This window comes from Callithrix jacchus, chromosome 8 (assembly GCF_049354715.1).
Source record: "Callithrix jacchus isolate 240 chromosome 8, calJac240_pri, whole genome shotgun sequence".
Classification (NCBI taxonomy): Eukaryota; Metazoa; Chordata; class Mammalia; order Primates; family Cebidae; genus Callithrix; species Callithrix jacchus.
In genome coordinates, this window is record NC_133509.1 from 15,910,188 (window position 1) to 15,924,701 (window position 14,514).

The 14,514-nt window shown below is 42.1% G+C and overlaps 1 pseudogene; it reads left to right on the forward strand.

Annotated features, from left to right (window-relative positions):
• LOC100894897 (cysteine--tRNA ligase, cytoplasmic pseudogene) overlaps positions 1-6,905 on the forward strand; it is a 28,021-nt pseudogene extending 21,116 nt beyond the window's left edge.
• The last annotated feature ends 7,609 nt before the right edge of the window (positions 6,906-14,514 follow it).

Consider the following 14,514-nt stretch of genomic DNA (forward strand, 5'->3'; position numbering starts at 1 on the left):
CACTAGGCCTGGCCCACAGTTGTAGATTTCAACACTCATCTCTTACTAACTGACAGAACAAGGAAATAAAAAACCAATAAGTATATAAAAGACTAAATAACTTAACCTAATATATAGTTATAAAACACTACACCCAGCACTGCCAGAATACATGCCTTCTTCACGTGTACATGGAACATTCACAAATATGCCATATTTTAAGGCATATACAATCTCAGTCAATTTATAATGAATGAAATTATACCAAATATATTCTCTGAGCATGCAGAATTAAAGAGGAAAAAGACACATATCTAGATAATCCCTAAATATTGAGAAATTAAACAGTATACCTCCATGTAACCCAATAGTTAAAGAAGAAATTGCACTGATGGCTGGGCGTGATGGCTCACACTTGTAATCCCAGCACTTTGGAAGGCCAAGGCAGGTGGATTTCCTGAGGTCAGGAGTTTGAGGCCAGCCTGATCAACATAGTGAAACCCCATCTCTACTAAAAATACAAAAATTAGCCAGGTGTGGTGGTACATGCCTGTAATCCCAGCTACTCAGGAAGCTAAGGCAGGAGAATTGCTTGACCCTGGTAGGTGGAGGTTGCAGTGAGCCAACATGACATCACTGTACTCCAGCTTGGGTGACAGAGCAAGACTCTGTCTCAAAAAAAGAGAAAAGAAAAGGAAAAAAAAAAAAAACAAGAAATTGCACTGAAAAATAGAAAATATTACTGAATGAAAATAAAAACACAATAAGCAAAAAATAATAATAAATAAAAAAACACAACAAGCAAAAGTTTATAAGACACATCTAAAGCAGTTCTAATAAATTAGAGAGAAATTTACGGTTTTGATTTATTACATTGGATAAGATGTGCCTAAAAGCAGTGTTCTAAGCCTCTATCTTAAGAAGCTAGAGGACAGGCGTGGTGGCTCACGCCCATAATCCAAGCACTTTGGAGGCCAAGGCAGGTGGATCACCTGAGGTCGGGAGTTCAAGACCAGCCTGACCAACATGGTGAAACCCTGTCTTTAAAAAAAAAAAAAAAAAAGAAGCTAGAAAAAAAGAGCAAAACATACCCAGAGTAAAATGGAAGGAAATCATAAAGAGTAGAATTAATGAAATAGAAAATGGACAAAGAGGGCAGGTGCAGTGGCTCTCTCCTGTAATCCTAGCACTTCGAGAGGCCAAGGTGGGCAGATTGCTTGAGCCCAGGGGTTTGAGACCAGCTTGGGCAACATGGCAAATGCCCTGCCTCTACAAAGAATACAAAAATTAGCCAGTCATGGTGGTGTGCACGTGTAGTCTCAGCTACTTGGGAGGTTGATGTGGGAGGATGGCTTGAGCCCAGGAGAGACTGGCGCCACTGCACTTCCAGTCTGGGTAACAGAGACAGACCCTGTCTCAATCACACACACACACACACACACACACACACACACAAAACAAAGAATAGAGAATATTAATTAATTTGGTACAAAATTGGATTTTTTTTTTTGAGACAGGGTCTTGCTTTGTTGTCCAGACTGGAGTGTAGTGGCATGATCATGGCTCATTGCAGCCTCAAACTCCCTGGCTCAAGTGACCCTCCGACCTCAGCCCCCATGTTCCCTCTGTAGCTGGGAATACAGGCACATGCCACCACATCTAGCTAAATTTTTTTGTTGTTATAGAAACAGGGACTCACTTACGTTGCCCAGGTTGGTCTCGAACTCTTGGCCTCAAGTAATCCTTCCACCTCAGCCTCCCAGAGTGCATGAGCCACCATGTCCAGCTAAAACTAGATCTTTGTGTGTGTGTGTGTGTGCTTTTGAGACGGAGTCTCATTCTGTCCCCCAGGCCAGAGTGCAGTGGTGCCATCTCGGCTCACTGCAACCTCTATCTCCCAGGTTCAAGCGATTCTCCTGCCTCAGTCTCCCGAGTAACTGGGATTACAGGCACAAGCCACCACATCTGGCCTTAAAACTGTATCTTTGATAAGATGAATAAAATTGATAAACTAATTCAACTGATCAAGAAAAACAGAAGACTCAAATAAACAATGAAAGGAAAATTAAAAAGGGGATATTACCACAGATACTTCAGCTGTGAGAAGGATAATAAGGGACTATCATAAACCACTTATGCCCACATATTCTAAAACTTAGATGAAATGAATACATTCCTTGAAAGATACAGAGTACAATTCTTACTGTAAAAGAAATAAAAACAGTTCCATATTTACTTGAAACATTAAATTTCTAAAATACTTCCCTCAAAGAACACACCAGAACATTTTGCTTCACTGGTGAATTCTAGAAAACATTTAGGAAAAAAAATCTATAAACTTTCTTTAAATTGAGGGAAAAGTAACACTTCTCAAGACATTTTCTAAGTGTAGTTGTACCCTGAGATTTAAACTAAACAAAGGTATTATAAGAAAATAAAATTACATACTAGCATACTTCATGAACATAGATGGAGAAAAATTCTAAACAAAATTTTAACAAATTAAATTCAGTAATATAAAAAGGATAATACATCATGATCAAGTGGATTTATTCCAGGGATTCAAGGGTAACTTGATAAAACAGATGATAAAATCCATATAAGCATCTCAACAGATATAGAAAAAGCATGTGAGGCCAGGTGTGGTGCCTCACAACTGTAATCCCAGCACTTTGGAAGGCCGTGGTGGTAGAGCACTTGAGGTCAGGAGTTTGAGATCAAGCCTGGCCAACATGGCAAAATCCCATGAAAAAAATTAGCTGGGTGTGGTGGTGCATGCCTGTAATCTCAACTACTCAGGAGGCTGATGCTGGAGAATCCAATCACGAGAACCTGGGAGGCAGAGGCTGCAGTAAACTGAGATTGAGCCACTGTACTCCAGCCTGGGCAAGTGACAGAGTCAGAATCTGTCTCAAAACAAACAAACAAACAAACAGAAGTATGTGACACAATGCAACTCTCAGCCAGACAAGGTGGCTCATAACTGTAATCCCAGCACCTCAGGCAGGAGGATTGCTTGAGCTCAGGAGATTGCTTGAGCTCACAGCTCAGGCTGTGACCAGCCTGGGCAATATAGGGAGACCTCATCTCTACTGAAAATAAAATCAGCCGGGTGTGGTGGTGTGCACTGTAGTCGCAGCTATTCAAGAGGCTGAGGTGGGAGGATTGCATTAGCCCTGGAAATAAAGGCTGCAGTGAGCTGTGAAGGGACCATTGCACTCCAATCTGAGTGACAGAGCGAGACCCTGTCTCAAACGAACAAACAAAAACCCCAAAAATAGATATTAACAATTCAACCTCATTCACATTTAAAACTCTTATCACGAGATCGATCCAAGATGGCCGACCACTAACAGTTCGGGATTGTAGCTCCCAGTGAAAGCTCAGAGAACGAGACGATGCCACATCTTTAGACGAATTTTCGTCACTCACCCATCAGCCGATTCCCAGTGGAGGAGCCCCACGGGTCGCCAGCGCGACTCTTGTGGCCGCTGCAGCGGTTTTGCCGGCGTCTCGGCGCAGCAGCTCTTCATGCAGAGCCAACGGGACTGCTTCCCCTACTGACCAGAGTTTGGAGCTCCGGGAAGTCAGAGCCGCTTGTTGCGGACTCAAGAGGGAAGCCAGACCAGAGACTCCCGGGCAGAAGAGCACCATCAGTCTCACCGCTGCTATTTAGGCCGCCACAGTGGGTTGCTCGGATCCCAGCACTGGGAAACAATAAGTCGAACGTCGACTCAGAAACCTAATTAGAAAGGCGGTTCATCTACAATGAAGGGGAAAAAACAGCTGAAGAAGGCCGAGTATACTCAAAATCAGAACCCATCAGCAACGGAACAAGCCCTGATGGAAAAGGACTCATCAGCAACCGAACAAGCCCTGATGGAAAAGGACTCATCAGTAACGGAACAAGCCCTGATGGAAAAGGACTGTGTTCCATTATCTGAAGTAGGCTTTAAAAGGTGGATGATAAGAAACTTCTGGGAGTTAAAGGAACTTGTTCTAACCCAATGTAAAGAAACTAAGAACTTGGAAAAAAGGTTCGATGAAATGTTGAAAAGAATAGACAATATAGAGAGGAATACAAATGAACTTATGGAGTTGAAAAATACAACACGAGAACTTAGTGAAATATGTACAAGCTTAAACAGCCGAATGGATCAAGCGGAAGAAAGGATATCAGAGGTCGAAGACCGACTTAATGAAACAAAACGACAAGACAAGAATAGAGAAAAAAGGATAAAAAGGAATGAGCAAAGTCTCCAAGCAATATGGGACTATGTGAAAAGACCTAATATACGCTTGATTGGTGTACCTGAATGTGACGGAGAGAATGAATTCAAGCTGGAAAATACTCTCCAGGACATTATCCAGGAAAATTTTCCTAATTTAGCAAAGCAGGACACTATTCAACCCCAGGCAATACAGAGAACACCACAAAGATATTCCTCAAGAAGACCAACCCCAAGGCACATAATCGTTAGATTCACCAAGATCGAAACGAAGGAGAAAATATTAAGGGCATCCAGAGAGAAAGATCAAGTTACCCATAAAGGTAAGCCTATTAGGCTTACAGCAGATCTCTCAACGGAAACCCTACAAGCTAGAAGAGAGTGGGGGCCAATATTCAATATACTTAATCAACAGAACTTTCAGCCCAGAATTTCATATCCTGCCAATTTAAGCTTTACATTTGAAGGAAAAATAAAATCTTTTAGGAACAAGCAAGTACTCAGAGATTTTATTACCACCAGGCCTGCTTTACAAGAACTTCTAAAAGAAGCATTATACACAGAAAGGAACAACCAGTATGACCCTTTCTAAAAATACACCAAAAAGTAAAGAGCATTAACATAAAGAAGAATTTTCATCAACGAAAGGACAAAATAGCCAGTTAATATCAAATGGCAGCAACCCTAAATTTAAATCGACCAAATCTCCCAATCAAAAGATACAGACAAAATCTAATGGTATATCCAAAGATATACATAGACTGAAAATAAAGGGTTGGAAAAAAAAAACGTACCAACCAAATGGAGAGCAAAAATAAATAAATAAAAAGCAGGAGTTGCAATTTTCATATTTGACAAAATAGATTTCAAAGCTACAAGGATACAAGGGTAAAGGATTAATGTAATAATAAGAGATCTTAACACCCAGATACATAAGACCCATAATGAGATTTAGATTCAACAAGACAGAAAATTGATAACGATATCCGGGACTGGAATTAAGATCCAGAATAAATAAACTCAATAGAGCTCTCCATTTTAAACACACAAAATATACATTATCCACAAAATCTAACGATATATCTAAAGATATACAAAGACTCAAAACAAGGGGATGGAAAAAAACTCAACAACCAAATGGAGAGCAAAAATAAATAAAAAGCAGGACCTGCAATTCTCACACTTAATAAAATAGATTTCAAAGCTACAAGGATGCAAGGGTAAAAGGATTAATGTAACAATAAGAGATCTTAATACCCAGATACATAAGACACATAATGAGATTTAGATTCAACGAGACAAAAAATTGATAACGATATCCAGGACTTGAACTCAGAGCCAGAACAAATAAACACAATAGAGGTCTCCATTTTAAACACATAAAATATGCATTAACCACTTTAAACACTCAAAATATTGATCGGCCATTATTGAAACCCATTTTAGGAATGAAGTAATATTCATTTTTCCCTCTTTTTCTTTTTTTCCCCTTCTTTTTCTCTTTTTCCCTCTAAAAAAAAAAAAATGAAAACTCTTATCACACTAAGAATGATAGGGAACTTCCTCACCCGGATAAAAGGCATCTAAAAAATACCAACAGCTCTCATTGTACCTAATGGTGAAAGAGGAATGCTTTCTTCTAGGACTGGGAACAAGTGTAAAGATAGCCATTCTCGCCACTTCTATTCAGAACTGTACCGGAGGTCCTAGCCTGTGTAATAAATCAAGAAAAAGAAATAAAAGGTAGGCAGATTAAAAAAGAAGAAGCAGGGTAAGTATCTGTCACAGTGGCTGCTGGTCTGGGATTCCCAGCCATGGCAGTTTCCTCTGGGGAGCAGGATAAAGACCAGCGAGTACAGCCTCCATGGTCCCTTCCTGCTGGGCCCAGCCAAGCCGTGTAAGCTTCACCTTTGCAACAGCCTCACTGAGAGCAAGGACATGTGTGTAGCTCAAGATGTCAGAAAGGTGACATGGTCTGGGCCAGCCATCTAAGATGCATGTCACACGGGGCATGCCAGGTCCTACATCTCTTTCGTTATCTTGAGACGAGTGTTGAAGGATTACTTCAAACGTGATGTCCTTTATTGCATGAACATTAGGGATATTGATGACAAGAACTACTTGTTGAGGAACATGGGGAGAAGAAGTCCCAGGTGGCACAGCTCCTAGGGAATGTTCACGCTGCCCTGAAGCCGTTTTCAGTAAAATTCAATGAGATCACAGATCCCGATAAAAAGCAGATGCTCTAACAGATTCAGCACACAGCGAAGCTTGCCACGGAGCTGCTTGAGAAAGCTGTGTAGTACAGACTTGGAGAGAAAGCCAACAGCTGTGTGCAAGGATTGTTGGAGGAGGCCAAGGATTTGCTTTCTGAGTTGCTGGATTCTGCATTCTGGAGTCAGGTGACTGGCAATTTCATTTTCTCCAAACTGCCCAAGTTCTGGGATGGGGAGTTCCACAAATACATGGAAGCTCTGAATCTCCTCTCTCTGGATGTTTTAACCAGAGTTAGTGTGTATATGCCAGAAACTGTGAATTTTGACCAAAAGATTGTGGACAATGGTTGTGGCTATGCTTCCAATGGGTCCACTTTGATATAGCAAAGTTTGCTTCTAGTGAGAATCACTGCTATGGGAAGCGGGTGCCCAAAGCTGTTGGGGATCAGGAAGAGGAAGGTTAAAAAAAGAAATGAATGAATAAAAGACCAAAAAAGATAAGCTGTAAACTCTCTTAGCTGTACACAATCTAGATTGTGTTTACCCTTCATGGTTATGGTGGAATGTGCTGAATCCACCATCCAGTCACAGGAAAGTGCTTTTTCATCTAAAGAAATTTTAGGTGCTGGGCATGGTGGCTCACGCATGTAATCCCAGCACCGTGCGAGACCAAGGCAGGCAGACCACGTGAGGCCAGGAGTTCGAGACCAGCCTGGCCAACATATCAAAACCCCGTCTCTAGTAAAAATACAAAAATTAGCCAGGCATGGTGGTGTGTGCCTATAACCCAGCTACGCAGGATGCTGATGCTAGAGAACCACTCAAACCCAGGAGGCAGAGGTTGCAGTGAGCCAAGATTGCACCACTGCGCTCTAGCCTGGGAAACATAGTGAGACCCTGTCTCAAAAAAAAAAAAGAAAAAGAAAGAAAGAACAGAAAGAAATTCTAAGCGTTTTCTACACTTAAATCGTAAAATGCGTTTTTTTTTTCAATTGACACATGGTAATTCTACTTATTTTGGGGTGTATACCATATGTGGTAATCAAGTTACAGTTATCTATTACTTCAAACATTTGTCATTTCTTTGTGTTTTTATTTTTATTTTTTTTTAGAGATAGGATCTCTTTTAGTCACCCTGGCTGGAGTGCAGTGGTGGGATCTTAGCTCACTACAGACTCAAACTCCTAGGCACAAGCAATCCTCCTACCTCAACCTTCTGAGTCGCTGGGACTGCAGGCTCATGCCATCATGCCTGGCTAATTTTTAAGTTTTTTCTAGAGACACCATCTCACTATGTTGCCCAGGCTGGTCTCAACGTCCTGGCCTCAAGGGATCCCCTTGCCTCAGCCTCCCAAAGTGATGGGATTGTAGGTGTGAGCCACCACACCTGGCCTCTTTCATCAATTCTGAAGTATAAAACAGTTTGTTGATGGGTGAGGTTACCCTTCTTGGCTGTCAGAAAAAAAAAGAAAGGAAAAAGGAAAGAAAAAGAAGCAAAGTTGTCTTATTTGCAGATGATATAATAGTAGACATAGGAAGAAAATCCAAATGAATGTATTAAAAAGCTACTAGAATTATTAAGTTTAGCAAAATTACAGAATATAAGGTCAATATACAGATATCATTATTTATTTATTTATTTATTTTTCTTTGAGACAGAGTCTCACTGTCACCCAGGCTGGAATGCAGTGGCACAATCTTAGCTCACTGCAACCTCCGCCTTTCTGGTTCAAGCAAATCTCCTGCCTCAGCCTCCAGAGTAGCTGGGATTACAGGTGCACGCCACCACACCCGGCTAATTTTTGTATATTTAGTAGAGACGGGGTTTCCCCATGTTGGTCAGGCTGGTCTAGAACTCCTGTGCTTAAGTGATCCACCTGTCTCAGCCTCCCGAAGTGCTGAGATTACAGACGTGAGCCACACCAACCAGACAGTACTTTTTTTTTTGAGAGGGAGTCTTGCTCTGTCTCCAGGCTAATGTACAGTGCTGCAATCTCTGCTCACCGCAACCTCTGCCTCCTGGGTTCAAGCGATTCTTCTACTTCAGCCTCCCGAGTAGCTGGGACCACAGGCAAGTGCCACCACGCCCAGCTACTTTTTGTATTTTCAGTAGACAGGGTTTCACCATGTTGGCCAGGATGGTCTCAATCTCTTGACCTCGTGATCCGACCACCTCGGCCTCCCAAAGTGCTGGGATTACAGGTGTGAGCCCCCACACCCTGCCCAGGCAGTACTTTTTAAAATGCCAGCAAATAACCAGAAAAGGAAATTAAGAATCAATACTATTTATAATAGCATTTAAAAAATGAACAATAGGGATAAATTGATTTAAAACTGTGCAAGATGACCTATGTACTGAGAAATTAAAGATCTGATATGTTAGGCTATTCTTGCATTGCTATAAAGAAACACCTGAAGGTATTTTATAAAGAAAAGAGATTTAATTGGCTCACAGTTCTGCAGGCTGTGCAGCAACCATGGTGCCAGGCATCTGTTAAGTCTTCTGGGAAGGCCTTAGGAAGTTTAAAATCATGGAGAAGGCAAATGGGGAGCCAGCGTATCATCTGGCAAGGGCAGGCAAAAAAGAGAAGGGAAGGAGGTGCTAGACACTTTTGAACAACCAGATCCCACGTGAACTCATTCACCAAGGAAATGGTGCTAAACCATTCACGAGGGATCTACCTCCCACCAGGCCCCACCTCCAACACTGGGGATTACAATTCAATTTGAGAGGCCTGTCGAAGTGGCTCATGCCTGTAATCCCAGCACTATGGGAGGCTGAGGCAGGTGGATCACCTGAGGTCAGGAGTTCAAGACCAGCCTGGCCAACATAGTGAAACCCTGTGTCTACAAAAACATAAAAATTAGCTGGGCATGATGGTGGGTGCCTGTAATTTCAGCTACTCAGGAGGCTGAGTCAGGAGAATTGCTTGAATTTAGGAGGCAGAGGTTGCAGTGAGCTGAGATCGCACCATGCACTCCAGCCTGAGCAACAGAGCAAGACTCTGTCTCCAAAAAAAAAAAAAAATAATAATTCAACAAGAGATTTAGAGGGCTGATAGCCAAATCATATCACTTAAGTAAATAGAAAACATATCATGTTCATGGATTAGAAGACTCTATATTTTTAAGATGACAATTTTTCCCGTATTGATTTATAGACTCAATTAAATCCCAGCAGGCTCCTTTGAAGAAATTTATATTTATATGTAAAGGACATAAAATAACCAAAACAACTTTAGGAAAGAACAAAATGCAAGGATTTACACTTCCTTATTTTGACTCACTATCTCACTATAAATTTACAGTAAACAAAATTGGTATTGACATAATGATGGATATTTAAATCAATGGAACTTAACAGAGAATTTGGAAATAGGCTGGGCAGGGTGGCTCATGCCTGTAATTCCAGCACTTTAGGAGGCCAAGGTGGGCGGATCACCTGAGGTAGGAATTCGAGACCAGCCTGGCCAACATGGTGAAACCCCATGTCTACTAGAACTACAAATATTAGCTGGTTGTGGTGGCAGCTACCTGTAATCCTAGCTAGTCGGGAGGATGAGGCAGGAGAATCTCTTAAACCGCGTTGGCGGAGGTTGCAGTGAGCCAGAATAGTGCCACTGCACTCCAGCCTGAGCAACAGAGTGAGACTCTGTCGCAAAAAAAAAAAAGAGAGAGAGAGAGAATTCAGAAACAAAATTACCTACGTGGGCAACTGACTTTTTTACAAAGGTGTAAGGGTAATTAATTTAATGGTAAAAGGGATAGTCTTTTCATTTTTTTTTAAGATGGGGTTCACCATGTTGGTCAGGCTGGTCTTGAACTCCCGACCTCAGGTGATCAGCCTACCTTGGCCTCCAAAGTGCTTGGATTACAGGCGTGAGCCACCACACCCGGCCTGGGATAGTCTTTTCAACAAATGACAATGGAATAACTGGAATCCAAATAAAAGTAAATGCTGTGGCCACCCTCAGCTCCTGGGCAGTGGTACAGAGGTTCTCCTCAGAAGAAAGGTGGACCAGAAGAACACAGAGTTCCGCAGCGCTCCCTGACTTTATTTGGAATGGAACTTGGGGAAGTTCATGCCTAAAGGCACTGTGGGAAACAATACAGACTCTGGTGTGGAAAATTAAGAGGGAGCCAAATTACAGACCAGCTAGAAATGTAACAGAGAATCAGAGTAAGAGACAGCGTAGAAGCGCCCTTTTAGGGTAGGAGCAAGCCTTAACACCTGGCAACACCCTGCCACTGCAAAAGGGCCCACCTTTAATTGGATCAGACTATAGAGCAATTATACCTTAGGGTATCATCAAAAACAACAGAGCAATTAGTGGAGAGCAGCAGCTCAGAGTGATACCAAGAGTGCACACCACCTTTCCCCATATTATGTATTCCCTTCTAAGTTAGTACATGGTTTACTTGTGTATCATGTTTATTGTATGTCACCTGTTAGAACGTAAACTTTGCATGGGCAGGGATCTGTGTTTTATTCACTATGTGTCTGACAAAGGAAAAAAATCTTTCAATAAATACAGTAATTAGTGAATGAATTAGTGAATTTAAAAATACTCCCTACAGATCGATAAGAAATAACACCTCACTAGAAAAGTGAGATGCAATAAGAAATGAACACAGTACGCGAGAGAACTAGTCACAAGTACATGAAAGGATGCTAGACGTCATTAGTAGCAATGGGATGTAAATCTAGACCTCAGTGAGATATCATTTTACATTCAGCAGATTGGTGAAACCAGTTGCACAATAAGAACTGTAGTAAAGAATGTGACTGAGCAGCTACTTCACTGCACCACTGGTGGGGCTGGGGGGTAAATTGGTACAACCATTACAAAATAATTAGTCATTTTCATGTGAAAGCCAACATTTTCAAACTCTAGACAGTGGTTCCCATACTTTGGTGTGATTCAGAATCGCCTATGAAACTTGCTTAAAAACAAAGATAGGCCCAGGCCCTGGGCCACCTCAATGAGCTCTTTGTATTCCCTATTGGCCTTCTAGGGGATTCTGGTTTTTTTTGTTTGTTTGTTTTGTTTTTTGTTTTTGAGACAGGGTCTCACTCTGTCTCCCAGGCTGGAGTCCACTGGCATGATCTTGCCTCACTACAACCTCCGCCTCCCAGGCTCAAGCAATTTTGCCTCAGCCCCTCAAGTAGCTGGGATTACAGGCACTTGGCACCACGCCTGGCTAATTTTTGTATTTTTAATAGAGATGGGGTTTCACCATGTTTCAGGCTGGTCTCGAATCTTGTGGTCTGCCCACCTTGGCCTCCCAAAGTGCTGGGATTACAGGCGTGAGCCACTGCACCCAGCCCCAGGTGATTCTGTTAGAAAAGTTGTGTGTGTGTGTGTGTGTGTGTGTGTGTGTGTGTGTGTGTTTGAGATGGAGTTGTACTCCATCTCAAAACAGTGGCATGATAACAGTTCACTGCAACCTCCAGCTCCCAGGTTCAAGTGATTCTCCTTCCTCAGCCTCCTTAGTAGCTGGAATTACAGGCACGTGACACCATGCCTGGCTAATTTTTGTATTTTTAGTAGAGACGAGGTTTCACTGTGTTGGCCAGGCTTGTCTCCAACCCCTGACTTGAGGTGAACCACCCGCCTCAGCCTCCCAAAGTGCTGGGATTACAGGCGTGAGCCACTGTGCCCGGCCTAGTCAGCAAAGTTTGAGAATCACCATTGTAGACCCCTTCCTCATTGTATGATCTGGTAAAACTCTTGCACACGTGTACCAGGAAGCATGTACAAGATTGTTTATTGAAGCAATGTTTCTAATTTAAAAAACATGGAAGCAACTTAAATGTTTATCAACCAGAGAATAGATAAATTACAGCATATTATACAGGCGTGAAAATAAATAAGACACAGCTCCATGCAACTTCTTGGAAGAATCACAATGTTGAGGGTAAAAGAGTCCAGGATAGAATTTTGTTGTTGCTGTTGTTGTCTGAGACAGTCTCTGTCGCCCAGGCTGGAGTGCGGTGGCAACATCTTGGCTCACTGCAACCTCTGCCTCCTGGGTTCAAGCAATTCCAGGATAGAATCTTTATAGAGCTCAAAACCAAGCAACATTAAACAGCATACTATTTAGCATATGTATATAAAACTATATAGTTTATTTTATTTTTATTATTATTTTTTTGCTTACAAGATGACTGCCAAGAGAACTATATAGTTTAAAAGCAAAGAAAAAACTCACAAAATTTAGGATAGTGGGGTGGGGGTAAGAAAAAGGAATAGAAGGGGACATCTAAGGGAAATAGTTCTTGGTTATGTTCTACATGTTGACCTGCATTATAGTTCATTGTGTTATTTATTCTTTATAAATAATATATAAGTATCTCATATATTATAATATACGGTTGGGCACAATGGCTCACGCCTGTAATCCCAGCACTTTGGGAGGCCACGATGGGTGGATCACTTCAGGTCAGAAGCTCGATACCAGCCTGGCCAACATACAGTGAAACCCCATCTCTACCAAAAAATACAAAAATTAGCTGGGTGTGGTGGCACGCATCTGTAGTCCCAGCTACTTGGGAAGCTGAGGCAGGAGAATTGCTTGAACCCAGAAAGCATAGGTTGCAGTAGGCCAAGATCACATCAGTGCACTCCAGCCTGGGTGACAGAGCAAGACTCTGTCTCTCAAAAAATAATAAAAATAAAAATAATAGGCCTGGCATGGTGGCTCACGCCTGTAATCCCAGCACTTTGGGAGGCCAAGGTGGGCAGATCACAAGATCAGGAGATTGAGATCATCCTAGCTAACCTGGTGAAACCTCATCTCTACTAAAAATACAAAAATTAGCGGAGTGTGGTGGCATGTGCCTGTAGTCTCAGCTACTCAGGAAGCTGAGGCAGGAGAATCATTTGACACCAGGAAGCAGAGGTTGTAGTGAGCTGAGATCATGTCATTGCACTGCAACCTGAGTGACAGAGCAAGATTCCGTCTCTAAATAAATAAATAATATATGAGTTATTTATAACATATACTATTAAAATTAAATAAGAAAAAATACATGAACCATAAGAATACAGTTATCTGGGGGGAAGTGTGAGTGATGGTGATTGTGAATTAGAAAGAGGCTTCAGCCAGGCATCGTGGATCACGCCTGTAATCCTAGCACTTTGAGAGGCTGAGGTGGGTAGATCACCTGAGGTCAGGAGTTCAAAACGAGGCTGGCCATCATGGTGAGACGCCATCATGGTGAGACCCCATCTTTAAAAAAATAAAAAAAGATTAAAAAAATTAAAAAAAAGAAAGAGGCTTCAACAAAAGAAGAAAAAAAATAAAGAAGCTTCAATTGTATTGGTCAGGCTTTATTTCTTAAGCTGGATGGTGGATCCACAGGTATTCTCTAATCTGTGTTTCATGCATTTCCTATATATAGTCTTGGGGGAGCAGGAAAGAGAAACAGAGAGAGAATATCTCACTAAAGAACATGACAGAAGACTGATTGCCCTTCAACAGGACTAAGTGGAAAACATTTTGTTGGAGTAAAAAGCTGCTTTGCAGTAATCTGTCTTTCTTTTTTTTTTTTTTCCGAGATGGAGTCTCGCTCTGTGACCACCCAGGCTGGAGTGCAATGGCGCCATCTTGGCTCACTGCCACCTCTGCCTCCTGGGTTCAAGCGATTTCTCCTGCCTCAGCCTCCTGAGTAGCTGGAATTACAGGCACGTGCCACCACGCCTGGTTAATTTTAGTATTTTTAGTAGAGACAGGGTTTCACCATATTGGTCAGGCTGGTCTCGAACTCCTGACCTCATAATCTGCCCACCTCGGCCTCCCACAGTGCTGGGATTACAGGCGTGAGCCACCACGCCTGGCCACAGTAGTCTTAATGATGCATTCTCATGGACCCATCAAGAGGCTACCAGAGGTGAAACAACAGAGGAAGCCATAATCAGGGACTAAAGCCACAAGATGACTTCCAAATAACTTGGAGGTGGCAAGGACAAAATCGAGTCGGGAAGTGGTTGGTGGGCTCCAGGAAGTGATGTCACCGGGAAATTACATATTCATGTAAAGATGTAATCCAGGAAGTAGCATTTTCGTTCCTGTTTTTAGCAGGGGAG